Source organism: Pleurodeles waltl, chromosome 1_2 (assembly GCF_031143425.1).
Source record: "Pleurodeles waltl isolate 20211129_DDA chromosome 1_2, aPleWal1.hap1.20221129, whole genome shotgun sequence".
In the NCBI taxonomy this organism is placed as follows: Eukaryota; Metazoa; Chordata; class Amphibia; order Caudata; family Salamandridae; genus Pleurodeles; species Pleurodeles waltl.
The window spans coordinates 590,769,182-590,781,431 of record NC_090437.1 but is presented as its reverse complement, the minus strand read 5'-3'; positions in this window follow the sequence as shown (position 1 = coordinate 590,781,431).

Sequence of the window (12,250 nt, the reverse complement as noted above, 5' to 3'; positions counted from 1 at the left end):
GGGGGTCTTGCCATCTTGCTCTGTCCTGTTCCTGGATCTCAGGGACTGCTTGCGGGGTGGTTTTCCATCTGCAGGGGGTGGGGTGCTGGTGAGGTGGTCCTGTGGCGGGGCGTCCTGTCCACTAGCGCCGGCGGAGGTGGTGGGCAGGTCATCGTCCAGGCTAGTGTCAGGGGCCCCTTGGAGTGCCACTGTGTCCCTCATGGTCTTCTGTATATCCTTCAGCATCCCTACTATGGTGCCCAGGGTGGAGCTGATGGTTCTGAGCTCCTCCCTGAACCCCAAATACAGTCCGTCCTGCATGCGCTGGGTCTCCTGAAACTTGGCCAGGACCGTCGCCATCGTCTCCTGGGAGTGGTGGTATGCTCCCATGATGGAGGAGAGGGCCTCGTGGAGAGTGGTGTCCCTGGGCCTGTCCGCCCCCTGACGCACAGCAGCCCTCCCAGTTCCCCTGTGTTCCTGTGCCTCTGTCCCCTGGACCGTGTGCCCACTACCACTGCCCCCAGGTCCCTTTTGTTGTTGGGGTGGTGGGTTATCCTGGGTTCCTTGTAGTGGTAGACACACAGCTGATTGACGTGTCCTGGGAACGGAGGTATGGGCGCGCTGGGTGGGTGCTGTGCTGGTGTTAGCAGAGGGTGGAAGGTCAGTGTTGGGCTGTGCCTGTGCGAGGGGAACCGACTGTCCCGAGGCCCACGATGGTGCGGGCTGGTCATCTGGATCCAGTTGACCAGAGCTGCTGTCATCACTGTGGGCCTCTTCTGTGGGTGGGGTAGAGATGTCTGGACCCTCCTGTCTGGTGACGTTAGGTAGTGGTCCTGCAGGGGTATAAAAGCATGATTATTGCATGTGTGTGTGTCATGGTGTGCAATGGGTGGGTGAGTGTGTACCCCAGTGCTAGCTTTCCTGTGTGGGGGCTTGTGTGATGATGGTTAGGGGTTGTTATGGGTATGTGCAGTGGGCATGCTTTAGTGATGGGTGTCCATGCTTTGTTGTGACATGCACGGCTTGGTGTTGGGATGTGTGGTTTGTGTTATTAGTACATTAGTGAGGAGTTGGAGTGATAGGGGAGGGGGTGAGGGTGGGGGTGTGTGATAGCATGCAGGTAGGGTGGGGGATATGATAGTTAAGATTTGAATTACCAGTGTCCATTCCTCCGCCGACTCCTCCGAGGCCCTCAGGATGCATAATGGTCAAGACCTGCTCCTCCCATGTTGTTAGTTGTGGGGGAGGAGGTGGGGGTCCGCCGCCAGTCCGCTGAATCGCGATGTTGTGCCTGGAGACCACGGAACGCACCTTCCCCTGTAGGTCGTTCCACCTCTTCCTGATGTCCTCCCGATTTCTTGGGTGCTGTCCCACTGCGTTGACCCTGTCGACGATTCTTCGCCATAGCTCCATCTTCCTAGCTATAGAGGTGTGCTGCACCTGTGATCCAAATAGCTATGGCTCTACCCGTACGATTTCCTCCACCATAACCCTGAGCTCCTCCTCCGAAAACCTGGGGTGTCTTTGGCGTGCCATGGGGTGGTGTAGGTGATGTGTGGTGTGGTGTATGTGGTGATGAGTGTGGTGATGTGTAGTGGTGTGGGTTGTTTTGTGCGTGTATGTTGTGTGGGTGATGGTGTTGTGTGCCTCTGTGTGGTGGGGTTGTCTGCTGCTGTGCTCTCTCTGTCGCCTTCGTCTCTAATTTTTGGTCGTAGGGGTTTGTGGGTGATGTGGGTGTGTGTTTTATATTGATTTGGGTGTGTGTGAGTGGTGTTTGTATGTGTATCAGGTGTGTGTATTTTGAATTGTCCAATGTGGCGGTGTTTTGGAGATGTGTGTCTATTTTGAGCGCGGCGGTGTGTACCGCCAATGGAATACCGCGGTTGAAAGACCGCCGCGTGGATTCGTGTGTCGTAATAGCATGGGCGTGTTTCTGTTGGCGTGACGGTGGAGGATTTTTTTTCGTCAGTTTATCACTGACCTTTGGTGTGGCGGAGTTGTGTGGGTGTCTGAATTTCGGCGGATTCCGAGTTGTGGGTCATAATAGCTGTGGTGGAATTCCACAGCCGCGGCGGTGTATTGGCCGTCTTCTGCACGGCAGTAAGCGGCTTTTACCGCCATGTTGTAATGACCCCCTATATGTTATTTCAACCCCCGCTACACGGGGTGAGGGTTGGTTGCAAGGTCTGGCTTGCAGCTAGGCCTTGCAGCCAAGCCCTTATAACCACCCAATTCCATGCCACACACGTGCTTTGGCCGTGCACAGCGCAGGCTGCCACAGGACCTGTCTCTGTCAATGGATCTGTGAGTGGTTGCGTGAGTGTTTCAATGGGTCTGAAAGTGGGTGTTTGAGTTTGAGTGGGTCTGAGTGGGTGTCAGAGTGTTGCAGTGGGTGTGTAAGTGGGTGCATGAGTCTCTGAGCCATGAATGAGTAAATTAATTTATGTATGATTGAGTCTGTGGGTTTTCTTTCAAATTTTTTCAAATTTGTGAATATTTTGCAAATAATTTGGGAAAATTTGCAAATTTCACAAATATTGTGCATGGTGACGCAAAATTATTTTAAACCCATAATTTGCCCATAAAACACACCTATATCACCCCCTGGGGTCAGGGTACCTTCAGCCTTACCCTTCATGCCACTTTTAATTAGGATTTTCACCCCCAGGGACCGTGTCCCCTAAAATAAAATGGCAGCCACAAATTTCTAGTGAGGTTGCAGTCAGCCAATTACAGCACTTATTTTTGTACACGCATTCATGAAAATTCACAAATTTTCACTAAATATTTGTGAAATAACCACAAAGGCACCGCGGTTTAAGATATACAAATTTGCTTTCCCTTTTTGTTCTCAAAAACTACTGAACGGATTTACACCAAGAAAGCAGAAGCACATTCTGCATACCGAAACCTAGCTTTCTGCCAAATGTAGTGTAATTCCATCCAGCGGTTTGGGCTGTCGGGTCTAAAGGTCCTACAGCAATTAACATGGGAAACACAACTTTTTTGACACCCCCTTTTCTCTGCTCCTGCTTGCCAGACCACCCCGAAACTTTCCATGTGCAACAAGTATCACAGTGACACATTTTGTGGAAAATGTTATGAAGATTTGTCAAATAGCAATAAAGATATAGGCAAGTTAAAAAATGCTTTTTCTATGGAAACATCGTCCTGACTATACCTAGTGCCTAGTGGCGACCACCACCAGGTAATATATATAAATATATATATATATATATATGGTGAGCGCATCACTCGGCTGTTAGCGCTGTTGTGGGGAAGCCTTTTTTAACCTTTTAAAATATATGGGCACAAAGGCCAAAGATTCTGCCCTTTTTTTCAAACTTCCGGCTCCTCAGGGGTCTAGCTGCAAAGTTAAGAGTATGCCTTGCAAGCATAAGGTGCCATTCGACCACAGGTCTGCTTGGACCTGTAAGGAATGTAATTAGGCAGTACAAGCTCCATTAACCCTGAAGGAGGCCAGAGTTCAGTATAGGAGGCCCCTGATGTCTGGAATATCAGCTCAGGAGAATATGGCTGCCCACGGTCAGCCGTTTCGGTACGCTCTGATAAATGTCCGCTCACTCCCTAAGCATAAACTGGAAATTTGCGAGAGGATTGATACTTGGCACATCGACTGTCTGTTTATAACAGGAACCTGGGGTAAAATAGAATCAGACCCCGACTTTGTTGCAGCATCTTTCTCAGGGTATACCTACTACAGATTAGATAGACCCCGAAGTAGGGGCAGAGGTTTGGCTATCATCTGCAGGGCTACTCTTGTGTGCGTTTGGTCTGGCCCTGCCGCTGAAACGTGTGAGACAATGGCTTTTAAGATTTCTCACAACGATGGGGTACTGTTGGAGGGCTTACTGATTTGTCGACTGCCGGGCCCTCTTACAAACTTTGTCCAATCTTGGGTTAATCTGACCCAAGGCAATTATCTTAGGAGATTTTAATATCCACTTCGATGAGACCTGCATTCCAGTGGTTAGGGAGTTATTAGATCTTATGGAGGCCCTGGATTGGACCCTCAGAGTCTCAGCAGCTCCCCACTGTGCGGGACATATATTAGATGGGGTTTTTGCTCACACTTCTCTACAGCTAGCTTTAGCTAATACCCAGTTAAGTTGGACTGATCCTCATCTGCTAAGCTTCAAAACTGATACCACTCACTCTCCTGCTTTGTATGAATCAGAGAACAAAGTTTTTAGGCCATGGAAGCAGATTAAAGTGGAAGAGCCAGCTCCTGCCTTAGAAGAGGGTTGGGACAGGGTTGGGACAGGGTCAAGAAGTTTGCTCGGCCCTTGCTTGACAGCTTCCAGCAAGGTATTGAAACAGCCATGGCTAAATTGGCTCCCCCTAAGACCTTGGGGCCCTGTAGCCAGAGAAGCTTGGCCAACCTTGGTTCACGAGCTAACCTAAATCTTTTCAGAGAAATTACCGACAACAGGAGCACTGGTGGAAATTAAACCCAGTCGCAGAGGAAAGGGTTGCATTAAAGTCCACCCTCAAGGCTTACAAATCGGCGCGTTTTAATGCTAAATCTAATTTTTATACCGCCAAAGTCAAGGAGGCATTAAATGCCCCTAGAGTATTTTTAAAGTGATAAAGACATTATCTACTCCCTTTAGGCCATCCGATCTGGAAAATTCTCAGGAGTTCTGTGATAAAGTTGTTAGGCACTTTGAGAACAAAATCCTTAAAATACACACTAATTTTGTTGCTCAAGACGTTTCTAGGGAACTCTCCTCTGTGGTATCCCCGGACTCTAAAGCTAGCTGTAAAGTCCTATCTGACTTTCATATACCAACTCATGATAGTATTAGAAAGATGATTTTAGAAATAAAGTCAGGTGCCCCTTTGGATCCGTGCCCCACTTCTATTTTTAAATTGGCCCCTGGCCTGATTGCTTGGGATTTAGCTTCTATCTTTCAGGAGGTTCTAATTTCTGGGATGTATCCCTCCTTATGGAAGGAGACCATAGTTGTTCCCCTAAAGAAGAAGCCAGATGGCGATAGCCAGGATCTAAACAACTTACGGCCAATAACGCTTCTTCCTTTTCTGGCAAAAAAATTTGAGAAAATCTTGCATATGGAACTGGTGGAATTCTTAGTGGAAGTGGGAGGCCTTGACTCCTCTCAACATGGTTTTAGAAAGGCACATAGTACGGAGACTGCCCTGATTTCATCCTCTGATGCTATTCGGAAACTGGCAGATGAAGGTCAAGGGGCCATCCTAGTACTATTAGATCTATCAGCGGTGTTTGATACTATCTCCCCACATCTACTGACGTCCTGCCTTTGTCAAGTAGGGATCAGAGAGCGAGCCCTTAAGCTCCTGGAATCTTTTCTTACCAACAGATGGACCACTGTAAGTTGTGGTAATTTCAGAGCCACACCTTATCTACTACCCTGCGGGATTCCACAGGGATCTTCTTTGAGTCCTACTCTGTTTAATGTGTATGTTGCCCCGCTGGCTAGTCTGATTCGCTCCTTTGGTTTTATCCCGTCCTCCTATGCAGACTATACTCAGCTTATCATCCCAATTAAAAAGCCTTGGGAGGAGGTTGCAGACCGGTTCAACAATTGTATGCAAGCAGTCAGTAATTGGATGAAGACTAACTGGCTTAAAACAAATGCCACCAAAACCGAAATCCTTTGTTTTGGGCCAGGAAAAGAGTTATGGAATCCAGGGTGGTGGCCGTCGGACTTCGGTATGCTTCCTGTTCCCACCACTATGAGTAGAAATTTAGGAATCCTCTTTGATGATCGTTTATCATTTAAAAGTCAGGTAAATCACATCCTAAAGACATGCCTTTGGCTTATTAAAATGCTTAGGGAACTTTTTCCTTATCTCCAGCATGAATGGAGAGTCTCTGCTATTTTAGCATTGGTTATGTCTACAGTAGATTATTGCAATGCCTTATTCCTTAATCTGGACAAGGCTTTGATTAACAAGCTGCAACTGGTTCAGAATTCAGCTACTAGAGCGGTTCTTAACCTCTCTCGGTGGGTATCAGTCAGAGGGAGCCTTGAACAATTATATTGGCTCCCGGTGGCTCAGCGTATTATCTTCAAATCGCTCTGTTTGACTCATAAAGCAACTCACAGGATTGGTCCTCGCTACCTCACCACCAGGCTCTGTTGGCATGCTCCTAAGAGAAATCTGAGGTCTTCCAAAGCCTACAGAATCCAGGTCCCCCGCACTTATAAAGCCAAATGGGGTGATAAAGCGTTCACTGTGGCTGCTGCAAAAGGTTGGAACTCGCTTCCTTTGAACATCAGGCAAGAACCCTGTTACCTAAGGTTCAGGAAACTGGTCAAAACATGGATCTTTCCCCGATAGCCTCTGCTCTGTTTTCGGTTTGTTCCCTTAAGTAACTTTCTTTCTTTCTACCGTCTGTTGTTTGGGTGGTTTCCACGGTTTTTGTTTTTCCTCTTCTCTTACCTTTCTACACTAGCACTTTGATGCTCTTTGTGAGTCCGAATGCACTCTATAAATACGATATACATATATATATATATATATATATATATAAAACGTGAATACTTAGGGCCTGCTTAGGGCAGAAAACAATACCTCTGCCAACCTGATGGCCTTTCATCTGTCAATTCCAAATCAATTGATAAAATTTGCAGAGGAACAGGCCCTTCATGTATCTCAGAGGCAAACAATAATAGAGCCAAATGACATGCCTATCTTGTAATGTTCAACTCCAAGTCAAGAAAGCACATACAACAGCAACAGCATGGCCACACATCTAGATGAAGTAGCTACAAAGGTTACTCATCAGAATGGACACATGCACAGTCAAATGCCAAGGAAGCTAGCACAAATGAACACCCTCCATGAGCGGACAAACAAAACTCAAGCTTTCACACATGAAATGAATGTAAAATCCATATCAGGTGGACAAATATAGCACCATGCATGATGACATTGGACAACACAAGATGAAATACTTACCATAGCAAACATAACGCAATGCAATGACACCCCAATTGAATTAGTAAACAAATATCCATACAGTGGACATCTACCCTTGTCCTGAGTGACATTAGCAATGCCCACAAAGTCAGATTTTGCAAACAACATCAAATGGATCAGCAATCTGGGCAAAACACACGCAACTGTAGGCATACAACACAAATTACCCAGGAACAACATAAAGGTAGAAAAGTAATTGCAGGACAAATGTGTTTCCAAAAAACCCCAACAGCTTGGGTTTATTAACTCCAAATGCATAAGAGCAAAGGTCATTGACCAGTCCATACATGTTCATGCATATTACTGTATCCAAACTTGACTCCAATCACTGCCCGGAAACATCCACAGGAAGGAGTATCAATTGGGCAGGTAGGCATCTCAGTGATCCACCTAGGGTGGGGTGGGTCAGATTTGGGATGGGTGGGATTGGGTGTGGGAGGGAGGCTTTATTTTGGAGGAGTAGGGTTCTTTTTGGGAGGGATATGGGTGCTTGCAGTGGGCAGGTGTGAAAGGTGAGGACTTAGATGTGGTCGGAGGGGGTCTCTTGGTTTAGGGAAGGGTTTTGTAGGTAACAGGAGAAAGGTCAACAAGGAAACTCTTTGGAAAATGGATAGGGTCATCAGACGGGGTTGTGGATTTACAGGTTGATTGAATTGCCATCTTCTGTGTGGGTGTAGATGCATTGGGTATGTGCACGTGTGAGGTATGCTTCTGTTTGGGTGGTGTCAGTTGCATGTGTGAGTGTGGATGTTTGCATGTCTTGAGGGCTTGGGAGGTAGAGGTGCTGGCTGATGTGGGACCGGTGGCTGTTTGCGTCTGTTGGGATAGTATCTGTGGGAACGCTGGATGTGGTGGATGTGTCTGTGTGTGCTGGGGTGGTGTCTGCGGGTATGGCTGATGTGGTGGATGTGTTTGTGAGTGTTGTGCCGGTGTCTGGGGGTATGGTGTCTGAGGTATGTGCGGGTCTGTGGGTTCTTAGCTATTATCTGAGAGTATGGTGGGTGTGGTGGATGTGTCACTGGGTGTTGTGGTGGTGTCAGTGGGTAGGATGGACAGGTGTCTGGATTGGTGGGGGTGGTGGGGATGTCTGTGTGCTTGAGACAGGTAGGGGAATAGGGAATTTGGATTGGGAGGAGGGAGGTGGAGGGGGTGGAGTGTGGGAGGTGGATGGCTGCCATGAATGAGGGGGCCTGAGCCTGAAAAGATCTCTGTAGGCAGGCATGTCACTGTGAATGCCTTCCAGGAAAGCACTGGTCTGCTGAAGTTGGCTTGCCAACCCATGGATGTCATTCACAATGGCAGTCTGCCCCACAGGGATTCTCCTCAGGATGTCAATAACCTCCTCACTCAGGGCAGCAGGGGTAATGGGGGCTGGAGCTGAGGTGCCTGGGGCAAAGGAGATGCCCACCTTCCTGGGTGGGCAGGTATGTTCAACTGGGTGGTGGAGCAACAGGGAGTTTGGTGGTACAACTGGGGGTGGCAGACAAGGTTGGTACAGGAGCAGGTCGTGATGGGTCTACCACCACTAGGAAGTGGCCACTGGAGGTAGAATCTTATGATGATGAGGTTGATCCTGTGTCCTCCGTGGCACTCCCCCCACCCTTCGGGCCACAGGGTCTATCCATGTCAGTGGTGTCATGGCTGTAGGCACCGTGGCCAGATGCTTCCCCACTGGGTTGTGGCCTGACTCCTTTGGTTGCCTGGGCTTATGCTGTAAATACGAAGAGGGAAAGGGTGACCATCTGTTCCTGATCACACTTTAACTACAGCTGTGACTAGCAAACAGTACCATGATGCCAAGTAAGCCCCAGCAACAAACTACACCAAAGTGGCTCCTACATGTACCATACCATATCATGCATACCACATGAACTGTCAACAGTAGTCAACAGGAAAATCAGGATCTCAGACAACTACAATTGCATGGGTGATGTTGGGCAACACAGTAATCATTGAACAAGAGACCACATACCTTCAATGCATTGTCTCATGGAGCATAACTCAGTTACCTGTTGTCATACAATAGTAGGCCAATACCAAGTTAATTCCCACAAATCCCACACAGGGTCATGCAGACATCCATTTTTCACATAGACAATAACACAACAAGAAGAAATGATACTGCAAAATCCTGCCATGTTGCTGACAGCAATATAGTAGCCTCAAGAAGGTGACATGGAAATTCTCATGTCACACTGGAAACATATCAACAATGCACATTTTACCCTGTGTAATTTGTCCTAATGGAGTCATGGAGGTAGTACTAATTTTGCTCAGATATACTACACATTTGCCATGGAAATGTAAACTGTAGACAAAATGTGCAAATTGTGAGGGAGATGTGTCTCTAAAATCCACAACCCAATGAATCAACAACCCCCAGGAAAATCACCGCTATAGTCTGGCACCCCTTAGAATGGAATACTCTGATTGCATCAATAGAAGCCATTAGTCCCTTGTAAGTTGGAGAGGCCCAGAGATTTCCAAGTACTTGTAAAAGTCCCTCAGCATGTGCCCAATGGGAAGCTAAATTACTGTCTCCATTTTGATCCTGCAAACCCAGATGACCGTGGATGAATGATTGTGCCCAACCACATGTAATTCCAACATAACTCCAAGTCACTCCATGATGCATGGCAACAGTCAGGTAATGAACCTTCCTCATTACACATGTGCAGTGCACATTTCCACATGATGCCACATCAATGGCATTGAAATGCACATTGTGTGTAAAAACTCTAGTCCCACCTGTTATGTCCCTCATTGCAACTGCAGTTGTACATGCCAAATGACATGCAATGATGGGTGAGGGTATGTGTGAGCCAACAATCAGTGGTGACACACTCCCAGCTGTGGCACCACATGAACTGTAGCCCGATTGCGTATGTCCAATTACAAACAAAGGTTGACATGCACATCTATGTGAGAGAATACAGGAATCATCCCATCAAAACAGGTAAACCATGCATGAAACAGCAGTGTACACAATTTGTCAAAAGAAAAAGGGACATATGCTAGCATGTTGGCACAAGGAATTTTAGTAGGAATACTGATGACACATAAATCATGTCAATGGACATTTCCCACTTACCAAGGGAAAGTTGTGAAAGGGAAGTTTTGATCTGTAGCTGTACCCAAAGAACAATGTATGCTATGTCACATGTATGATGACCAACTTCACAGTAGTGATGCACCAGCACTCATCACACACAGGTGACTTCTATGGGCAGATGCCAATCTACTAACTTGACCAGACACATGGCTGAGGACAGTGATCCATCACTTCTTCTTCGGCATGTAATACTGAAGAGTACACCCACTACAACAACAAACATGACTTGATTGATCAATGTACACAGCCATGTGTTGTCCCTGAAAAGCAAATTTGTTGTGGGTTTCTCCTATATGCGTCCTAACTCCCTGGGCTAATAGGCAAGGCACATCAGTATGCAGCACCTTACATATTTACATAAACAGTTGCTCATCTACAGTGTCACACATGGCCTATTCCTAATCCTCAGGAAGATGTCAGAACCTAACACATCAACATGGCACAGGCAGGAATATGCCATGTACGCAACCCCCGTTGCTGCTGTGCTCCCCTCAAATGCTCATCAAGGTCCGGGTATGACACTGTAGAATGTGGGCCATTAGAGGGGCCATGGTCCAACGAGCGCCCGTCCACATTGGGAGGACCACTCCAGCTGTAACTCTATGATCTTCTGGGCCCATCATCTTAGGCCCTCCCACCTCTTGCGACAGTGGGCACTCCGCCATCTGTGGACCCCCAGGGTCCATACCTTCCATGCAATGGCTCTCTAAATCTAATTCTTCTGATGGGGGTTTACCTGAATAGTGCAAGAGACAAATCAAGTTTCTGGCAAAATAGTTGTGTCACACACAACAAGCACAGAATTTTAATCTTGTCAACACACCACAAGTGTAAAGGACACATGCCCATAAGTACAGGGACATGACTACTCATTTTTAGATTCATCTGCAGACTAACCCACTACACTGCTCATGACCTACAATGAATAAGCAAGCCTACTGACATTACATAGCCCATGCTTCACCAATATGTACTATGATCTGAGCTACAATGAAGCACTACACACTAATGTGGCTTCTGAAGGGTAAACTCCTTAGGTCTAACTGGACCAACACATTTACAATCTGCAAGACTGACTCACTGCATTCTGTCCCTACAGGCAACTACCACAGTACAGACTTCACCGTACACTTGAGTGACAATGAAAGGGCTGCCATAGGGGGTACGGAAAGTGTCTCCCCTGTGTATGTGTTGACATGTGGCCTACCAAATGCAGACTCATGCCATTTCTGGGTGGGTTTCTATAGTACGTATTTGTACCGTAGTACACTCATTTGGACATATGTTTCTAACCCACACTGATGGCATCCAACATACACATTGAAGAATTTCTACTATGTAACCAAGCTACTGAGTCACATGCCATGGCCTCCCAGGAATCTATACACTGTCTGCATTGTGAGTCTGACATTTGTGCAATAAGCCTGTGCAGGACAAATATGACTTCTGTGAAGGTGACAGCCGAGTTGTAGGAGTAATGGACCGGTCATGAGTCAAAGACACACATTGACAATGATGCAAAATGTACACGTGGACCAGTTCTGGTATTTACCTCAGTGCTCATTCCTAATCTTGTCAATGGACTAAGGCATTCAGGGCAAGTTCTGCCACTAGAGCTGGACACCTGACAGGATCAGCAGGTCAACAGGGAGTGAGTACAGTCCCACAGTAGCATAGCCACAGTGACTCTCCCGCAGCCTGGACTATGTCCCATACTGGGAGATACATTTGACAGGCCCTTGTTTCTGCATACAAAACCTATATGACACTCACATTTCTATCACTTCCATGCATGACAGTACATCATGCACCCATCATCAATGTGGCTTGTGTGGCAAACTGAAGGTGCAGAGTAAGTCATGATGTACATTCCAGACAACAGTTTGGCAAGGCCAGATGTGAGATGAAAGATCTGTGGCACAATACACATTGGTTACAATATTCTCAAATGACTCAGACAAGATGCATACACAGCTCATGCTGTCATGCACATAATTGTTGCCTAACTTTTATTACCATCATAAAGAAAGAAGTGTCATTGTAGGAATGTCTCCTTGCATAGTTATGTGCATCCAACACAGGAAGGATCTAGGACCCCAAAAAACATCACACAAAGCAATGTGAATGAAGACAACATATAGTACTGATCACAAACCTGCACTATGTACA